This window comes from Lissotriton vulgaris, chromosome 1_1 (assembly GCF_964263255.1).
Source record: "Lissotriton vulgaris chromosome 1_1, aLisVul1.2, whole genome shotgun sequence".
In the NCBI taxonomy this organism is placed as follows: Eukaryota; Metazoa; Chordata; class Amphibia; order Caudata; family Salamandridae; genus Lissotriton; species Lissotriton vulgaris.
Window position 1 is genome coordinate 2,143,932,925 of NC_141685.1, and position 21,522 is coordinate 2,143,954,446.

Here is a 21,522-nt window from a genome sequence, read left to right on the forward strand (position 1 = left end):
CTATCAACAAGTCTCTCTATACAACTTGGAATAAAGCATCACAAAATACTACTCTACGTGTGGACTTCTCATCATTACACCCTCCCATACAGATAGGGAGTAACCGGCAACGCTGGGTTTTGAACTAAAAAAAACTGTTAGAGAATTGGCATTTTCCTGTCCTATCTATTTTGTGCATGCAGCCTGTTCCTGGGTCACAAGACTGCACGTAGGTGGCAGTTGGACTATGTTTATTACTCCCAGGCAGACCCACAATAAAAGTATTAAAGGTGCCTGGGTGGGCCATCACTGGCAGGTTGGGGGCGGAGCTTGGCACAGCCCTACTTGGAAATCAATAGGCTGTGCCCTGTTTTTAGAAAAATTACTTCACACTATCTCAATGAGCCTATAGTCAGGCTGGAGCCCCGGCAGCGGAGGCAGGAAATTCCAAGCACTTCAAACGGATCTCTAGAAACTACCTTAAAGAAGGCACCAGATATAAAAAGAGGACCCTGAGACCCACTCTTCAGTTCACTTCCTGGACCTGTGTCAGAGGACTGCCTGCTGCGGTGGTCTTCTGTATACTTCAGAAGAATAGTTTTATGCTCCTGGAAGGGCTGCTCTGCTGCCTGAAGCTTCCCTTGAACCCTTAGAGGACTGCCCTACTGCTTGAGTCTTTTTCACAACTTGAACCCATGAATACCCGAGTGACTCCAAGGGCTGGTTGGTTGGCCTCCTGATCAGAGCTTCAGGGACAGAAAAGGCTCCAACCATCTTTAACTCAGACCTGGACCCAGCCTGAGTGAGTCCTAACCCTTCAAGTGGTGCTTTGGAAGCGATGCTAAATAGGCCCAGGTAGCCAAAAGTGCTCTAAGTGCCAAGAGGAGAGCAGGACCTAGCTGCTTAATCTGCCCAGGGTGCATCACCGGTTAGCCTGACTTCACTGCACTCCCGCTACATCCTTTTCTGCAACAGTAAATCCTAAACAGCAGACCTCTGCAGAAAGGGTATCCGGTCTAGTTAGCCCTCGTCTGCTACAGCTTGTAGCTTTGTCCCTTTCGATATTTTCGACAACCAAAAAAAGAGACTATGTCTGAACATTGAAATCTTCACCACAACTGCGGTCAGTGGCTCGCCGATGATGACATCTTCTCCTTGGACTGCGTGTGCAGCTTACCCCTCTGACCTTTACCTTTTTTAGACATTTTTCTACAAAATGTCTTCCAAGTCTGAAGGTAAGAGCCAACTGTAACCAATCAACTTTTTGTTTCTGACCGTGCTATATTTTTTTTACTTTGGCCCTGTCTTGCACGACTAGATGTCCTCAGTTGGCACTTTCACTATTTAGGCACTAAGTTTTACCTTAAACTTTACGAATTCAGAACTCCGTTCGACTAATTGAATTTTTGTCCCTTTGGTGTCATAGAATTTATTACATTTTACTCTATTTTTGTAAATTGGTGTGCGGTTTTACTTGTGTTATGTTTTTACTTTATTATTGTTTGTGTGATGCATAAATACTTTACACATTCCATCAAAGTTAAGCTGGACTGCTTTTGTGCCAAGCTACCCGAGGGTTATACACAGGTTAATTTTGTGACTTTTCTGGTTCACCCTGACAAGGAGTGTGGTTGTTGTTTGAGCAGAGTTAACACCCCACTCAACTAATAACCCAATTTCTCACAATGTTTGTCCACCATCTTAGAGCATACATTAAAACAAAAAGCAAAACCAAAATGGCCAACACATTGGGACATTTATGTGTGCATGCATGGGGATGCACACACACATGCACATCACATCTGTTGCGCCCATTGCTGCCTGCCGTAATGTCCCTTTTGGTCTTGATATAGATTTTCCTAAATTTCCTGTAGTAATTGCCTTCTACCTATTTCCCTCCACTATGTAATTTTTACTCTAGTGACAGATTGACCTACTTGTAACTTGTTGTGTCTTTGAACTATGTTCCTTTTTCTTCGTCATCCTTATGTAAAGCTCTCTGATACCCACTTGGGTCATGTTCGTGCTATACAAAACTTACAAATAAAATAAAAATTAAAATTAATTAAAAATACTGAACATCATTGGCAAAAAGCACTGGCAAATGCAAAGTCTGCATTGGGAAAGCCAAAAGGTGCTCTGTATTGGCTTTGCCAATGCTGGTCTATAAAGAATGAAACCAGGATTTTTTTGTTTGTCTGAAAGATTATTATTTTAAATTCAAGACAAAAAATATTTCAGTATAAAAAAATCAACATTAACATAAGACAGGGTACATACATAGATATACTTTGGATATTTAAGGTGTCGGTTGCTTTTCCTATAACATATCCAAAAATAAAGTCCAGACTGCTGGGACACAGTATTGGATTGATTTCCACTATCAATCAGGAGAAAATCAAAGGTCGATATGAGACAAACTATGCAGAATTGGACTTGCTTAGTCCAATTCTGCATAGTTTGTCTCATATCGACCTTTGATTTTCTCCTGATTGATAGTGGAAATCAATCCAATACTGTGTCCCAGCAGTCTGGACTTTATTTTTGGATATGTTATAGGAAAAGCAACCGACACCTTAAATATCCAAAGTATATCTATGTATGTACCCTGTCTTATGTTAATGTTCATTTTTTGTACTGAAATATTTTTTGTCTTGAATTTAAAATAATAATCTTTCAGACAAACAAAAAAATCCTGGTTTCATGTTTTATTACTCATTTACTGTACCTATGATGTTAGTGTGGTAACATCTTGTGTTTCTTGTTTCAAGAACGTTTTCTTTTTAAATTTAACTGAACAGCCGCTGATTGAGTTCAGGTTTTGGTACTTTGATTGCCCCTAAACAAGTCCTAACCAGTGCTGAAACTTCATATAAACAAAACCCCTTGTTGGCCATTCTATATTACATTAAACTCTGCCCGAGCCCGCAAGGGTATATTGGGTTACTCACCTTCTTATACACGGTCTATAAAGAAGCTATGACAGAATAACATAAAAATGAGGTTCCCTCGAGGAGCGCTAGCAACCTTTACTTTCATGACACACTGTAATGAAGTGGTCTAAAAAGACATTCAAGTTCGTAAAAGAACAAATAAATAGGCCTGGGTGGAAAACTACACTACGTTTGCGTAGTTTGCGCAACTACGCACTACGCCAATTGCACGTAGCACAGTGCAAAAACGCGTAGCGTAGCGGGCATTTTTTGCTTGCTCGCCGTCCTCAATTACAAGTTGGCGACCGCGAGCAAAATGACATCTTGGCGAGACTTTTTCCTCGTTCGCGATTAGCAACATCAAGTTGCTGATCGCGAGCGTGGAAAATAAACCTCCCGGTGAGATTCTCAATGCAGGGAGGTCAGGCTTCTCATTGCGAGTGGTCGCGTATGCTTGCGATGAGAAACTACCAGTCCGCGTTGAGAAAACTGCCACTCAAGTACAAATCTACTCGAGTGGCAGAAAAAGACCGCTTGCACTGTGCAAGATGCCGTTTGCAATGATTGCACAGTGCGGACAAGCATCCGGCACTGTGCAATCATTGCAAACAGCATTTCCTACCGCACTACGCAGTTTGCGTAGTGCTACGCGTAGCTCGCGTAGTGCGAAGTGCACTGGGCGTAGCGCTACTTCGCGAGCTACGCCCAGGATTACAAATAAGTACCCATATTCAAGCCTGTGCAAACAATGTGTATATACATTAGAAACAAATTTTTGATAACAAAATAGCAGTAGGTGATCTTTGTGGATGGTGCAGTGATAGTGAATAGTGCAAAATGGTGAACAATTGTGCGAAGAGATAGATAAACAGAATGATTGTTGTTTTAAAAAGTATACATTTTTGTATTGGGGAGCCCAGGTCCTAAACAACCATATAGGTCCCACTTGTAACAAGCATTCATTAATGTTAACCACAACTATGTCAACGTTTCCCCCCTAAGTATCAATTTGTATAGGAGGCTTCATCTGAACAAAATTAGTACATACCTACAAATAATAAATAGTAGACAGAAATATTAATAAATAATGTGGAATGTTCATAGTGTCTTTAAAATCAATTGTCAAACAACCAAAACAAATCAAGGAAAGATTGATAAAATGGTGAGTGAGTTATTTCACTTCAATCATTAATCATTAGATTGCATCTCACTTTGGCAAAAAAAAATTTAAGTGGTGTGTGTTTTTTTTTGGGGGGGGGCTTAGTGTTTGGAACCTTACCATCCACCTCACATCCATTGTATCTTTGGTCCTGGAATTTGACTTATATCACCATTGTCCTCTGATACTGTAGGACCCACCCACTGCGAGGGTGATGAATGTGACACTATGGTGTGTCTTTCTTAGTTTGGGCCACAACCCTATTAAGTACCCGTTCCACTGATTTTTTTGTGTTTTATATACAATCATCAGTGTATGTGTATCTTTTTCATATCTGTGAATGTATTCTGTTATGTTCTGTTCAGGATATAAGCTCGGTGTATAAGTAACCTTATTCAAGAAGTAAGATTGCCTCAGTCTATGGTTTTCATTGATTGACAACTGATTTCTAAAACACTATGAACATTCCACATTATTTATGAATTTTACTGGCTACTATTTACTATTTGCAAGTGTCTACCAATTTTGTCCAGATGAACACTCTGCTACAAATTGATACTCACGGGTTGAAATGTTGACGTGTTTGTTGTTGACTTCAATGAACGCTTGTTAAGAGTGAAATCCTTATGGTCATTTGGGACCTGGGCTCCCCATTACGAAATATATACATTTTAAGTCAACATTTGTTCTATGTATCTATAACTACGCAACATTGTTCACCATTTTGCACTATTCACTAACACTGTGCTGTCCACAAGCTGGCCCTATTGCTATTTTGTTTGTTTTCAATAACTTGTTTGTAATACATATATCCATTGTTTGCACATGCTTTTGCATTTAAATATATGTGTACTTAATAACTCTCACCTTGCCTCTTCTTCATCACCATATCACATAACAGAAGTAAAGCTGTTTGGTTACTTGCGATCCAAATGGTCTGGTAGACTACTACCAGTCAAGGCCTTCTCGAACTCAAACCACTAACCAAAAACCCATTATCTCAAGAACAAAGTAAAGACACTGACAAATAAACCTTAGAACATCAATGGAAGACAATCCAATGACAAACTGCTCTTCCAAAGTCACACAAATTCACAAAGTCGCACAGAGGATCCAAACACTGGTCATCCAAAAAGCAAAACCTTCTGTTGGATCTCGAAAGCAAAATGCAGATCCAAAGAACTACAAAGAATCCTCTCTGAATTCGGTAACCTGGAATGCCCAGTTGCAAACAATCCTTACTTGCAAGCTCTTGCGGACAAGAGGTAAGACCCTGGAACACTGCCTCAGAAGAAAGTCATCCTGTAACCCCGCCACTCCGACAAACAACTGGTCATAACCAACTCTAAGCAATGCTCTATTACCCAATTCAAGGACCTATTCAAGCCCAGCAGCCTTGTTGGCTTCCCATGCAACCCTGGTCTACTTCAACCTTCTAAGGATATTCTGTTGACCACTAACACCAGCATCTTAGCAAGAACCATCACCAAACATTTCCTCCAAACACCTCAATAGAAGTACCTTGATCCAGGGGACCCAATCAGCTATCAACCAATATCCAGTCAGCTGTACCTAGGCAAATGATTGAAAGAGTTGCCTACATTCAGACCTCCATCTTCCTAGAAGAAAACAACCCATTCTCTGAACACCAAACTGTCTTTCATCCTGGAAGAGGAACCACATTTGCTTTGATTTCCATCCTGAGTGTCATGAAAACCACTGCCTACAGACAGAGTTGCCACACAATTATTTCTGGACATGTCTGCCCCCTTTGACACAGTACAGCCCCCTACCCTATTATGATAACTGGAGAATGTTGGCACCCCTTCAATCTTATTCTAAGTGTATGTCAACTATTTACAGCGCATCATCAAGTCATACAAGTTAAACTGCTAGAACCACTTCAAAGACACCCAGACTAGTCACAAGGTTCATAACCCAACAGATCTAAATGCCTACGGCCTAGGTGACTGCCTTTGAGTAATGAACCGATTGATGTCACACAACCATTTGAATCTCAACTTGCTCTCACCTGTTGAAATTGGGAGATATATTACCTACAGCCATCTGGCCATCTCACAGTGTCAACAGAAGTAGGAAATATTGGAATGAGCTAGGACTCCCACATTTCACTTGTTCCGCAAGTGACGCAAATTATCTAAAGCACCTTCTTCACCATGCAAAAACACCTATGCATTTAGTTTCACTTAATTTCACAGAAGTTTCAGATCACAATCAGTCTGGTTCTGTTGTGCTTAGACAATGTAAATGGGTGTTACTTAGGAATACCTCTCTCCCTACATACTTCAAGGAATATAAAAAGTAGCAAGTCAATTACTACATGACCACATCACTGCACTTATGTGAGCAATTAACTGACACTCTTCATACAGTGCACTTTTTAATACCCAAAGGCCTATAAATAGCAGAGAACCATATTTTTCCAAGTGAGACTTTGGTGATACATGCACAATAGAACGCTTGGCTCTAGATTGGCTTCCCAGCTATTTCACTTTCAAGAAGATGTGCATTGAATAGAAAACCTCCTTTTCTGTTAATGCAACAAACTCTAACACTGTTTCACTGCAATCACAAGAAATATTCAAGAACAATTAGAATTCAGGTAGGCAATAAAGAGGTGGCTGTTCCTCAATAGACACACCCTTACATCAATGGCACTATACCATCTTGATAGAAGTGAGAGTTAAGGGATGCATCCAGAATAGACCACTGTGCTCTAGACTGGCATCCCAGCTTACCACCTCACCTTCAAGATGGTGTGCATCTAAAAAGAACCCTTCTTCTCTGTTCAGACAGCAAACTCTAAAACTCTCTCCTGGCAATCAATGAGGAACAATTGGAATTCAGGAGGGTAAGTACTATAAAACAATTGTAGACAGTCTCCTTCCCATGAAGTAGACTCAGTAAACCTTGTAGGAAGCTGGCTATTTATGTAGTGATGTCAATGTAAGGGCACTCCATGAAAAAAGTCTAGACGGCCCTTATTTGGTTTACAGGGCTTACTTTAATAATCCTAAGTGCTCTGTTTGGGGAAGTGTGGTCAAGCAGCTTAGGCTTATCAGAGGGAACTGTTAAGCATTTGTTGTACACACACTCAATATGAAATCTGAGACCAATTTATAAAAATTAAGTCGATTTTTATATGAATTTAGACACCAAGATCTTCAGAATAGATTTAAAACATTCAGAGATTTTGATTGAAGAAGAAAAAAGCAACATAGTTCAAATAATGGTTTTGAAGCATGAGCCTTGAACGCTACAATGTTAATCTATGGGAGGTAAAACACATGTAGCAAAATGGTACTTGTGTTCGGAATTCAGAGGTGCTTTTTTGGGACTTAAGCTGCTAGAGGGCCAAGGTCCAAAGTACCACAGCAGTTTCACTTTGCCTGCCCTGGTATGTCTGGGTGCAGAGGTGCTGGTCGGTATGGTAGCCTTGAGTGCTACACCGGTAAAGTCAAGGGGACCTGAAACAAAAAGGCTGCAATGGGGAACTCTGGGACAAGTCCAGCTGAACCCAAAGGGGGAGGTGCTCAGGTCGTGGGGAAACAATAGACCAGGAGATGCAGTCATATGTAATAAACCTGGGTTGGGGTGGGCTCAGGTGCAGAGGTGTTTGGCTGGGAGGCGACTTGCGTTTGAGGCTCTCGCGATTGTCGGTCACCTGTAGAGGAGGGAAAAAGAAAACAACAGGGCCACTCTGGTCATGGATCTCATATGTCCTAATGTTTCTCAAGTGCAGGAAGGCTTCGAAAGAGGGGGTGTCTGGGCAGGACGAAAACAAGCTTTGGCTGGTGCAAGTCCCCAGGTACTCAGGGTATTGGTGAAGGTTCCAGCATCTCAAAACTCGGCAGAAAGATTGGATTGACCTCCTAGAGCCACAAAGACCTCCTCCTGAAGTGTTACACCCTCAGTGAGCCCGATGGCCAACAAGAGGGTAAACTGGGCAGATGTGGTTGTTTGTGTGCAATCATCTGGAATTTCCATGGGAAATTGTGCCGCGCCATCCTACGCTAGCATCTTCATGTACCGTTTTGAGCTAGATCATATACTACAGCATCCGGATTGGAATCAGAATCTTATCCTGTACAAAAGGTACATTGATGACATTTTCATCCTTTGGAAAGGAGCGGAAACAACACTTACCATTGCAATCCAAAACCTCGACAAGATAAATGACAGAATTGTTTTTACATCCACGATCAGCAAACACAAAATATAATTTTTAGATGCTTTGATTACAAATTACGACGGAACATTAAAAACCAGTGTATTCGCTAAAACGAACGACAGAAACAATCTTTTGCATTATAACAGTTTTCATCAACAGTCTTTAAAAAAACATCTGCCTTCCTCCCAACTACTCTGCATTAAAAGAATCGCATCAACAGAAGAAGTCTCCAATAAACACAAACTCACCACCATCGAAAAATTCAAACAAAGAGGATATCCAGAAACCATACTTAACAACGCAACTGAAAGGGTCCTAAAGTTGGAAAGGAAACATTTACTCACACTGCAATTAAAAAGTGATGAACAAAGACCTGTTTTTGTTTCTAAATTTTCCACCAGAAATTACAGAATCAAGAAATCCATGTTAAGACATTGGCCACTAGTTTCATTGGAAGATGATTTTAAAGGAATTTTCACAATCAATCCCAGATTCGCATATGCATGCACATGAAGCCTCAAAGAACTATTACAAGAAAAGGAAGATAAAACAGCGATGAGGTATCGAGGCACCCTTCCATGTCATAACTGCAGTAACTGCAATGCCATAATCAAGGGAAATGAAATAATGAACCCGACAAGGGGAACCCCCATTAAACTCTGAGTTACAGGAACATGTGATAGTAGTAATCTGATATACATGCTCAAATGTCCCTGTGGACTTATTTCCATTGGCAAAACTCAAAGCAAATTTAAAACGCGAGTTATTGAACACAAAAGCAACATAAGACTAAAAAAACACGAATCTACAGTCGCCTCACAATTCAACCAGCACAACCACAATCCAAGTCAACTTTGTTTCTGCATTTTAGAAAATGTGCCAGTGATGCCTGGAAGAGATAACTCTCAGCATTTACTGAGAAGAGAATTTTTGGGTATAAACCATCTAACCACGTTACAACCCAAAGGACTCAATGAACGTTTAGAGCTTAGTTGCTTTTTATAATGATGAAATCAACCTAGAAACACGATGTCATGAGTCACTGTTTCTCTGCATGGTAATTGTTGCATAGGGTTGTATGAATATTCCGACACTTTTTTGTTACTATTCCCGATTTTATTGTTATTTTTGCACTGTTCTATAGAAAACTTAATTGTGTACAAGTTAGGTTCTCAGGTTAAAATGTGTTCACTTACTCCAGTCTTTCTTCTTTCCCCACACTTACCCCCCCCCAGACGCCGTAGCTAAGTTTCGTAGTCTGTTTTCTATTCTTACGATCACATGATCAGAACCCTTGTGAAATCACCACACCGCCCGAGAATCTTTTGAACGCACAAATTCGGACGCCACCTTTTGCTCTTTATCATGATATCACGGTGAGTGATTGTGCGGTTTTCCGCCTTTCCATTTTCCATTGTCACACGCCATTGTATAGTAATGACCTGTCAATTCATCCACAGGTAATACCATCAATTTCTAACCGCTCGTCACACGCTTTTGCGTATCAATTCTGTGAAGCACTTTACCTTGTGCGAATGAGCAAGTTAACCATAAGAGGTTAGAATTCAGTATTGTCGTAACTAGACGCATGTATTCACCATTCACCTTACCACTAAGAAATGTATGTGCCCCGTTCACCCGTATCACAGGCTTGTAATATCCACAATTTTTTTAGAAATTGTCACGGATTTTTCAGCATGATTAATTGCCGGCACACTCACCATTTTTTTAGAATTGTCACGGAAACTTTAACTCGACTATTCGTCAATATCTCCCCGTGCACCAGCCACTCTGAACGTTTGTATTAAGTAGCTTTCTATCACAAGGCACGCATGCAAGTTTCTCGAAGATCACAGCAATTAACATTCTCATTGCTGAAGCTTTTCTCGAACTGCTGCACCTTTTCCGCTAATCTACCAAGTACAACCGGATGAGTAGCCTAGTGTTCTCTTTAACTTGACTTTTATTTTCATATCAAAAATGTTATAGACATTACGTTTTTTCCTGTGCTAATGGTGTAAAGGCCTCATTTTCTAATACATTCAGAATTCAAGTCCCCTGATGAAGGGCAAAGCCCGAAATGCATTGGGCAGACAAATGTGAATTGTCACAAGTCAAGATGTATATACTATGAATGCAATAGTATGAAGCTGATATCAAACTTAAAATGATAAAATCATCTACAGGACTTTTATAAAAATTATTGAAACTTTGATAAAGGAGTGCCATTTGGGGACGTTACTCCCACGGGAGATAACGCTTCTTTTTTTTTCAGATGCGGTTGGTGCCTGCAGATGCAGGGGGATAGCCCCTCTACTCCACGGGAAATGCTAGATGGTTGTCTAAGTGCTGGACAGTCCTACAAGTGTTGGGGGGATGCACTATTGCAGGATGAGTCAGGTCTTTGAAATCATTAAAGTGCAAGCAGAAACCAAGGGTGTCGTCTCTTTGTCCTTCTTCTGTTCCCAAGTGGCCTGGTGTCAGGTTGACCTCTAAATACTCAATTATGGAGTGTCTAGAGGATTATGGAGGTAGTAGTCAATGGGTTACCTCCCCCTGGGGTAATTGCACCCCCTATATGACCACTCCCTGTGGGGAGTGGATATAACCCTGACCCAGAAGTCTCTATTTCACCAAAAACCAAGATGGCAAATCCCTTTCTGGTTGTTCACTTCAGGTAGCCCACCTTAGGGTGTGACTAGCCAATGACTGAAACACGCCTCCTTAATATCTAATTTCCCATCCACTCTGGTGCCAAATGGGCCCCAGGGCAGGGCGTGGTATTCACCAGAACTAGGTGGAAGTCGGGATTGCATGTCAAAGGTGGCAGAGGCTTTTTGAAGCATCTGGCCTTGATATACTAAATCGCCAACCATCCTGCTAGAGGAGGTGAGAACACCTTCTGCCAATCAGGCATTGTTCCTGACCTTTCTGAGAATGGGTTACAGCAAACAAATGATGGACAGAATGCTGACAATGCAAACATTCTCCCCCAGTCAAAAGATCTGGGTTAAATCCATCTTCTTTTGCCCACTACGCCACTCAAGTTTGGATCCAGCCATATGCAATTCAGTCCTTCGTTTGTTTGAGTGCGGGCTGTCCCATTTAGGGGGTCAGAAGCTCGTCTGTTGTGGCAGGCTGTAAGATAGCTGTCAGCTAACACACTTAGGGCCAGAGTACTGTGGTCCTCGGATCGCCAGGCTCGTGGTGGTGCGGCAGTGGCAGATCCAGCCACTGCTGCACAGGCGGTCTGACATGCCAACTATGACTCAGGCAGGCAGACCACCCTAAGACTGACAGCTCCGCCAGGGAACCGCCATTCCCTTGTGTAGAAGCGGCTGCCAGGGGTCGTATATATGCTTGGTGGACCACCACGGTCCCACCAAGCATATCACAAGTTTCCTCTCCGCCACGCTTTTCAAGGCGATTCCACCGCCATGAAAAGCTTGGCAGAGAGGAAACAAAGGGGGCCCTATAGGGACCACCTATGACTCAGATATATGTGGATGCACACAGGCTAGCATAACATGTGCTCCGCTGAGTGCATGCACAAAGGTTCCTACATGGCATGGACTTACAAGTCCATGCCATGCAGGAACCTTGTGAGGCGTACCCATTGCGGTGCTTCTTTAAAAGGCATGGCCGCCTTTTAAGTTTACAGCAGGTGGAACTGCTAAACCGCCCAGCCGCCAGACAACTGATCAGTATTAATCTAGAGGGCAGGCGGCGGCAACCTTCTGCAGAGCTGTGGCGTGGCGGTTTGCGCCACTGTGCCACGCTCTGCTGGAAGGTCATAATTAGGCCCTAGGAGTCTAGGAGGGTTACAGGGGCTCCTCTAAGGTGCCGTCTGTGTGCATGTCTTCAAAAATTGGTTACTGGCATCAGTACGAATTCATTTAAAAAATGGTGTTTTATACCAAATACCATTATTTTCAGTGAAGCCATTGTGTAGCTGCGTAACTTGTAATGACCAATGCCCAGTACATACCTTTAAAATGGCTTCCTTATCACTTGTAATGACTAGCAATGGAACTAGGGATTACAGGGGCAATCTGCTCATGCACTATAATGCGCCCTGTCTTAGTGCTCTAAAGGCCTGATGTAGGCATGACGTACATAGGGCACCTGTAGTGTACTTTGGCATTGCACACAGGAAGTGGGTAATGTTGTGCTTTAAGAATGCCTTGCACCATTTCACACCTCCTGCAATGGCAGTCTGCATGCAGTTTGTGTGTGGGTCCCTTGGGTGGCATAATACATGCTACAGCTCTTAGGGTCCCTCTTTAGTACCCATGCCCTGGGTACCAGGGGCACCATTTACCAGGGTCTTACAAGTGTGCTAAAGTCCTTGCAAATTGATTTACAATCAACATTTGTGTATTTTTTCACGATTGAGCCCTGGCACTCTGGCCTGGTTAGCAGGGACCCAATGCACTTCCAATCAAGAGCATCAGTAACAGTGGGCAAAAAGTGGGGGTGACCATGCCTAAATCAGGCACTTTCCTACAGACATCACAAAGAGGGTGGGTATCAGTTTATGCAAATGTATCTCTCAATCGTTTTTACTACACTCAGCACATAAATGCAGCTACAAGATAGCCACAAAGCGATCTAAGAGCAGTGCTTAATTTGCGCCTGTGGTTTTCGGTGCTTGGCACCGGCACTTAATTGTCGTCACCAGCACTTAATTGACGACACCGGCTCTTATGAAAGCTGCCACATGGTGGTGCTATTTTTATAATTTAGAGATGAGACGAACAGCAATTGTCTGTTAATTCAGTATGCATTAAACACAACTAATACCTGCTGCCCACGATATTTTTTATATCTTAAGGGACCTGGAATAGGCTAAATTGTCACACTTATTGCAGTGTGCTGGTTAGTAGTTGTGTAGGTACAGTCATTGGAAATGCTGGCTGTGGCAATGGGTGGTAAAAGCTGCAGAGGCCATCCTAATAGAGCCCTGGCACTTATTTTTTTACAAAATAAACAATGTCTAAGAGCACCTCGCAGATCATCATGTACAACACCAAAACAGTTCTTTCATAGACAGAATTTAACCACACTTTCATAACCTAGCAAATTTATCTGAATAGGATCCCCAAAGGGTGCTTTGAGGTGTCATCAAGGCTCTGAGGTGCTATACAAACACAACTGCAATCCAAACATAATTCAGCATTTTGAGGATGAAGAAGGCTTTGGTGGCATAGTGCATAGAACGCTTGCATTCATCTGTCTAGCTCATACCAACAAGCACATTCCTGTGAAACTTCCCCAGCTTAAAGCCGAGGGTACAATCCTTTAATAGTAATACCTGCTATTTACAGTACTCGTTTCTGCCAACTTAGTCTCCATGTATAATCTGTGACACCTTCAACCAGGGCACAAGCCGAGGTAATACGCAAGTACACGGAGTCCACCCACTATTTTCAGGGGGTGGACACAGTCTACCCTGCCAAGAAGTTGAGACCCACAGAAGCATGTTGAACTTGTTCCGGTGTAATTTTCAGACCCCGGGACACGTTCAGCAGCGCCAGTACGTTGTTGGCTTTCCATTCCCAGCAGCAATGTCCAGGCAGTGAGGGGGCTTTTTTCACCTACTACTGAGCCGAAGATAAAGGCCAAAGTTATGGGGCCATCAGCCCTCCTTTTGTTTGAATATGCTGACTGTAGCCAGCCTGGAACCTCACAATTAAAAGTAGATGCAGGGGAAGGAAAACAAAGGCACACAGCTTGTTATCTCTTCACAGGTACTTAAAGAGGCAAGCTTTTGACTTTGTTCAGTCTCTGTATATAAGAGTATGCACTGTTAGAATATCAGATATGGTGGTCTGTCCCAGTATTTACACAAATAAAAATTTTAATACCAATGTAGGGTGTCAGAGCTCTTTACAAAACATACACAGGATACATTGACAATAAATCATGTAAGTGTGTAAATCAATGTACAAGATGAGTGACATGAGACAGGGTTATAAGGTGTACGAGACATATGTCCATACCTTACTGTGCAGTCAAAATTATAAAAGGTGGTACATGCATACCAAAGTTCAAAAAAGTGGAGAGTGAGGTTTGTGAGAAGTTGGCCTGGTATATGATGCTCACTAGTTCTAGTGATCCCCTTGTACCATGCCAAGCAACCCTTATGATGATTGGTTGTAAGTCAACCTTATAGACCAGCTATCCTAGTGGTAGCGTGGACAAAGCAGTCTTAGGCTAAACTCTGAAAGGCATGTGAAGCAAGCTGTTTTACCATATACCATTCCCTTGAATACCAAATGAAAGGACACCACACAGATATATATTGAAAATATATATATATTTATTAACTACAAATATCCCCTATACTCTTTATGAGCACAGAAGCACAAGCGTTAAAACAAAACACAGTTAAAATACACAAAAGTTGCACAGTATGGATGAGGGCGGGTGGCCACTTAAACCATATATTAAGAAAGTGGTATAAGAGATACCAATCGAAAAGGGAGTAGGCCTAGGGCCTTGGGATTCGCTGGAGCTGATCGGGACTAGCAGGGACTAAGTCGGGAAAGGCCAGCGGGACTCGGGTGCAGTGCTTAAAGTGCACGCATTCACCAATGCATTGTCTATGCTGCGTAAAAGTTACAAAGTTAGTGTTTTAGGAACCTTCCGAGTGACCTATAAGGATGAAACTTTAGACACAGACACTAGAGGTGTATACCAGTGTGGGAACACCGGCGTTGCTGAGTTACCACACCCACAGGAAGCGGGTGCACAGGTGCGAAGTAGTGTCGGGTTTCGTCACGCAGGTCGATGGTGCTTGGAGCAGAAGATGCTGCAGGCGGCTCGATGTGAAGAGTTCCGGTGGATCCAAGGGTGGATCTGAAGTAGTGAAGACCTGAAAGCAGAGGGGACAATGTTCAAAGTCACTAGCCAGTGACTACCGTGGAACCAGATTGGAACCAGGCGATGTCGGGTGCAGACAGGCGATGAGGTGTAGCTTCTCTCAGTAGCCACGTGGACACGAAGAGGTCGAGGACGTCCAGGAGTCGATCATGAGCTGTCCCACAAAGGCTCTAGCTGATGGCGGTGTCTGCAACTTGATCGGAGCAAACAGGCCTTGGCTAATGCAAGCCACGCAGAAAGTGAAAAAGGCTTATCACTCGGACCAGCAAGGTCAGAGCGGGTGCTCCTGTTTACAGGAGTGAGGGCAAGTCTGGAGCAACCAGACCCGCAGTGTAGATTGTAGGTTTTGTTGCCAAGATGGCCGCAGACCACGTGGCAAGTGGCCGGGATGGCGCGTCGAGTGGCACGATGCAAAAGGGCCCCACGCAGATCGTGGAGATGCTGGGGGGCTGATCTTCAGTGCAAGGGCTGCTCGGTTGTGGGGCTTCTCAATCCCCAAAGCACAGCGTCGAGGGTGCCTCGGGTGCTGCGCAGTCAGCTTTTCGGGGGTCTTCCAAGATGTCCGGTCCCACGTCTCTCGGTGCCTCCACGGGTCCCTTCTTTGCAAGGACTGTGGATCGGGCGGTGAGAAGTCTGGGAGTCTGGGTCTCGTCAAGCTCTGGGCTCGGGCTCCGGTGGGGGGCGGCGGCAAAGAAGACGTTGAGTTGCTGGATGGTGCCTATGTTCACAGGGTGGCCACTCCTAGGCCACAAGGGAGATGCTCTTCAGTCTTCTGTGCAGCAGAATGTCGAAGTCCGGCGTCTTCTTAGTTTTAAGTTGATTTCAGGATGATCTGAGGTGCTATGGCACTGCTCCCACTCTTATTCCCAATCTGAGGGGTGGATCACCTGCTAGGTCTCTCCTCTGGGTGGTACCAGGAAGGGGGGCGGTTACACCCCCTTTCCTTTGTCCAGCTCCTCGCCAGGCCTGGGTCTGGAAAGTCCCAGGACCAGTTTGGACTGGCTTATGCACGGGGACACCTTGTGTGCCCCGGGCATGTCTGATTCTATTCAGCCCTGTCCTACCCAATACACAAAATCCTGTCTGGGGTGGTGCTCGCACCTCCCAAGGCAGGAAACCCTTTGTCCAAGCCTCCCTCACTGGAAGCACTCCCAGCAGCAGGAGGTCAGACTTGTGTCTTTGGTGGCAGCATCCATTTTGTGATGCTGAGGCTCTGGTTAACTTTAACCGGGGTTAAGGCTATGTACATGTCGTGTCCTTCTAGAAGGGTGGAATGCTATCCCCGTCGACAGAACTGTCGAGGGGATAGTATTCCAAATCGTATGACACCTTACTCGACATGTTTTGATAAAGCCAAACCAAAGTTAGCATATAACCGCAAGGATTATAATGCACTTAAGAGTATATGGTATGGCAATATCCCGGAACAGCTAAGGGAGTTGTTCCCGACAGCTGCAGACAGGCTCAGCTCATGCTAGAGCACCATCTCACATGAAACCATGCACTCTGCCCCCAGGATTGCAGGGGCCTTCCATAGGAATGGCTTATAGGTTAACATGTGTCCAGTTAAGGTTAGATATAGGAATACTATATCTAAGCAAGAGGTGATTACACCAACTTACCCCAGCTGAGTGATCAGCAAGCTGTGTCAAAATATGGAGGCCAGGCCAGGGGTGGCACAATACATGCTGCAGCCCCTGGTAGGCCTTGGCTACACCTATGCCCTGGGTACCTATGGTACACTGTTACAGGGGCCTATAAGGTGAACCAGTTGCAATTCGTAATGCACCTAGAGTGCATTGGCAATAATTTAGAGAGAGAACAGCAGGCTGTGGGTCTGATTAGCAGGCCCACAGCCACATTAAGTCATAAACCAGTGAAGCAAAAAGCAAAAATTTGGGGTGACCATAGGATAGCAGACCCTACTCTCCTACAAGGTTCAATAAATTCAAAAGTTCTGCGTGCTGATCAGGTATCGATCTCTGGTCCACGAGCGTCCTAATGTGTCATGACGCTTTCATAGTATCTTACTGTGCTACATTAGAAGGATTAACATTTTCGAACTGTAGGTAGCAGAAGGATCACTGTGTTAAAAGCAGTAACTCACTTACCTATCTACATAAAATAAATATCTGTCATCTGCATGTTACATGATGTGTTTAGCAGAAGACACATTAACCTTCTATACTACTTTGATTCAAATGTAGGACTTAACACAACACAGATCTCTCCCACATGGCATTAACCTCGAGCTATCTCACCATTACTACTATTCCCTGAGAGTTACTGGGCACCTGTACAGCAGATGCCTTAACCCAATCAAATATTTTTAAATGTAGACTTTGCAACCAATTAAGCAGAATATATATATTATATATTATCCCATCCTCGTCGCCAGTGTAGGAAAGACTGGAGGACTCAGGAAGCTTGCTGAATAGAGAGTTTATTAAAACACGTCTGGAGTAAGTCCAGTTCAAACAGTTAATGCCACATCATTCCAAACACACGCACAGCATACATATTTGAAAGATGCAGTGCACAAAACAGAAAGCGACTGACACAAGATATCACGGGTCAAGCCACGTGCCATCTCGTGTCAGAGACAGTATACAACAACTGCCATGCTTCTCCTTGTTGCCAATATATTTGTGGTAGGGTTTAAAAATGATTTTATTAATTGAGGCCCAGATTTTAAGTCAGGAATGTGCACTTTTTTGGCACAACCCCAACGCAAAATCTTATTTGTTGAATCTCATAATGATCTTAAATTTACTCATGATATACCTGATAAACATATGTGTGAGGTTTTAGTACCTGATGTCACTTGTTATGTCACTTCCTGTGATGTCACGTACAATGTCACACGTCGTGACATCATGCACTGCAATGGCAAGCATCATGCTTTCACTTGCATCATGCTTTCACCAACTAACTTGGTTAGTCCCACCTCTTCTTTTTTTTAGGATTTGTGTCCTGCCTTCAGCCACTCCTGCCTGGATTTCCGCCAACAATACTGCGTGCTAGGAGTTTTGAGCCCATATTATTTATTTTAAAGGCACAACTAAACCTACACGTCCCAGAATGAAAAATGCTATATACTGAAAAGACAGGAAAGGCTGAAAAAAAGTGTCACACGTGACGCGGGACACTAGAGAGCTATACTGCAAACTGCAGATTAAAGCACCATGGAAAAAAACATTACTGTTATTACTCGTTGATTTTGTTTCCTGCATATATTTTCATCTGAAATCTCAAGTTAAAAGAGTGGTGAAAATGAGAAATAAAAACGAGAGCCATGTGAACTGTGTCACAGTCCAATAAAACTACATTTGTGGATATTTGTTTTTAACTGGTGGATTCCACAAAAAGAAACTCACAATAAAGCCAACAGTACTAAAATATTTGTTCACAGTACTTCAATTAGAATTTTTAAAAACGTAGTATAGCGTAAAATAGTTTAGATGTGTTGCTCACTTTATAATAGGTTCAGTGCAAGTTGCTGCTCCAATTTTTCAGAAGTTTTAACTAGCTGGGGACCGTGTTAACATAGAGGTGAAACAGTAGTGCACACTTAAGAACCATAGACACAGTCTTTTGAGACCCTGGGACCGCGAAATTATGCGTAGGGAGCAAACGAAGGACTTTAAATTGTTTGTTTAAATGCATAAAACTATGTCATTGCATGACAAGGAGTAGAATGAGGCTAAGAAATTAGTTGGGAATTTTAGCTCGTTTACTTCGTATCCAGTCTTACCTGCTTATTGTCTCTGCTCTCTTTTCCGTCAATGAGTTCGTTCAGAAGTACACACTGTAGTGCTCCGGGCTCTGTGGACACCACATCAATGCTTGCAATTCCCTTTCCAGTGTTTCAATGACGCGGTTGCCTTAGTAACCAGGAAGGTGAGTGATTGGCGACAACTCAAAGAATTCGCAACAACGTCTGCTCTGATTGGATGAGGTGTCTGCATGCGAGCCCAAGAAGGAAAACACAGCTGACAAAATTAACACTTATTTATTTTGCGGGACTTCGGTCTAGAGTGTGCGTTGCATGTGTGTATACTGAAGCTACAATGTTGTCGCTAGGTAGGTCAGAGCCCGAGTTTTTACGGCTAACATTAGCCATGCCCGTGGCCACGGAGGGGTTGGGGACAATTGAGGGCTGGCGCAGCCCATAATAATCCCCCCCACCCCAAACGACGAAGGCAGCTGGCACAGTATAGAGGTGCTGCCAGGAGTTCAGACGGCGAATGGGCAAATAAAAATTACTCTCACATTTTTTATCTTCTTACGTTTGCTTCAGGTTATAAGTCAGGCTATGTCTTCTGACAACTTGCTTCTTATCTTTTAATGCGGAGATGTTAACTTTTCGTTCTTTGACTGCAGAGGATTTTGTAAACTGAACTTTGTAACATTGTCTCTGGGGTACAGACAGGGCACCTGGTTTTATGCCTCAGGGAGGCCTAAATTATGTGGCAATGTTGACTAAATTATGTGTGAAGAAAACTCAATTTATGCGGCTTAATGCTGCACATTTTGTAATTGTATCATCTCATTATTTTGTCATTTTTACTCATTAGCATTGCCTGGGCAAAGGTTTCACTACATTAGGACCAGTTCCACATCTAAATACATCTGTGAGTAACTTTGCGAAGGACCTTCCACTGCAAAGCAACATGTGTTGCAGCATTTTTAGTAACCTTTGATTTGTTTGATCTAGAAACAAAAATATGTCTGTTGTTTAAATCTGCAGACTATACAGCAGATGATGAAATATATGGCAAATGCGGTAAATTCACAATGAAGTAGAAAACGCTGCAGTCGTAGCATTGCAAAATTCCAGGAAAGCAGAATCGCACAATTCCATTGACCTTGCGTACAGGGACTGTCTGGAAAGCTGCCTTAGTAGTATATGGTGTACACATATGTAAGTGGGCACTTTGCACCAATCCAGACAACCCTTATGGTGATTTTAGTGGTCTTAGCCAACCTTAGAAAACTCTCTAAGTGGTAGCTGTGGAGAGTAGCCTTCAGAAGGAGTGTAAAGTATCTTGTTTTACCAGAACATAATCTGATTGATATAGATGAAGTGAAAAAAAAACACACAGTGTGTTTATAAAAATATGTATTTATTTTATAACACTCACTAACACATACAGGTATCACCTAGCCGGAGATGCACACAAGAATTTTCAATAGAAACAGGTATGTAGCATGTAATACACAATGGTCACCAGGGGGAGACAAAACCATATACTAAAATAATGGTATGTGAACCACTACTCAAGTCAGGACCATACCCAAAAGATGTAGAAGTGCTAGGGACCCAAGGATTCAATCAATCAATCAATCAATCAATCAAAGCATTTATATAGCGCACTACTCACCCAGAGGGTCTCAAGGCGCTAGGGGGGGGGCCCGCTACTGCTCGAACAGCCAGGTCTTGAGTTGCTTCCTGAAGGCGAGGTGGTCCTGGGTCAGGCGGAGGTGGGTCGGGAGGGAGTTCCATGTCTTGGCGGCGAGGTAGGAGAAGGACCGTCGCCCTGTGGTGGCTCTTCGGATGCAGGGGCGGCGGCGAGGGCGTGGCCGGTCGATCGAAGCTGGCGTTTGGGAGCGTAGAAGTTGAGGCGGCTGTTGAGGTATCCTGGGCCTTGGTTGTATAGGGCTTTGTGTGCGTGGGTGAGGAGTCGGAAGGTGATTCTCTTGTTGACCGGGAGCCAGTGCAGGTCTCTCAGGTGTCCGGAGATGTGGCTGCGACGGGGGATGTCCAGGATGAGTCGTGCTGAGGCGTTCTGGATCCGATGGAGTCTCTTCTGGAGTTTGGTGGTGGTTCCGGCGTAGAGGGAGTTGCCGTAGTCCAGACGGCTGGTGACGAGGGCCTGGGTGACCGTCTTCCTGGTCTCGGTGGGGATCCACCGGAAGATCTTACGTAGCATGCGCAGGATGTTGAAGCACGACGAGGAGACGGCGTTGACTTGTCTGGTCATGGAGAGGGAGGAGTCCAGGATGAAGCCCAGGTTGCGTGCGTGGTCTGTTGGTTTGGGTGCGCTGCCTAGGGCGGGGGGCCACCAGGAGTCGTCCCAGGCGGAGGGTGAGGATCCCAGGATGAGGACTTCCGTCTTGTCCGAGTTCAGTTTCAGGCGGCTGTTCTTCATCCATTCGGCTACCTCTTTCATCCCTTCGTGAAGGTTGGCTCTGGCGGTGGCGGGGTCGTTGGTGAGGGAGAGAATCAGCTGGGTGTCGTCGGCGTAGGAGATGATGTTGAGGTTGTGCTGGCGTGCGATGTCTGCGAGGGGGCTCATGTAGACGTTGAAGAGGGTTGGACTGAGCGAGGAGCCTTGAGGGACGCCGCAGGTGACTTCGGTAGCTTCAGATCT

At 43.8% G+C, this 21,522-nt stretch overlaps 1 protein-coding gene across 1 annotated transcript in view; it reads right to left on the reverse strand.

The window, feature by feature from the left end:
• Positions 1–19,015, reverse strand: part of EFCAB6 (EF-hand calcium binding domain 6) — an 846,383-nt gene extending 827,368 nt beyond the window's left edge. The window contains exon 1 of the mRNA XM_086922295.1: positions 18,903–19,015. The gene's annotated coding sequence lies outside the window, so the exon portion shown is untranslated. The remainder of the gene's footprint in view (positions 1–18,902) is intronic.
• Positions 19,016–21,522: the final 2,507 nt, after the last annotated feature.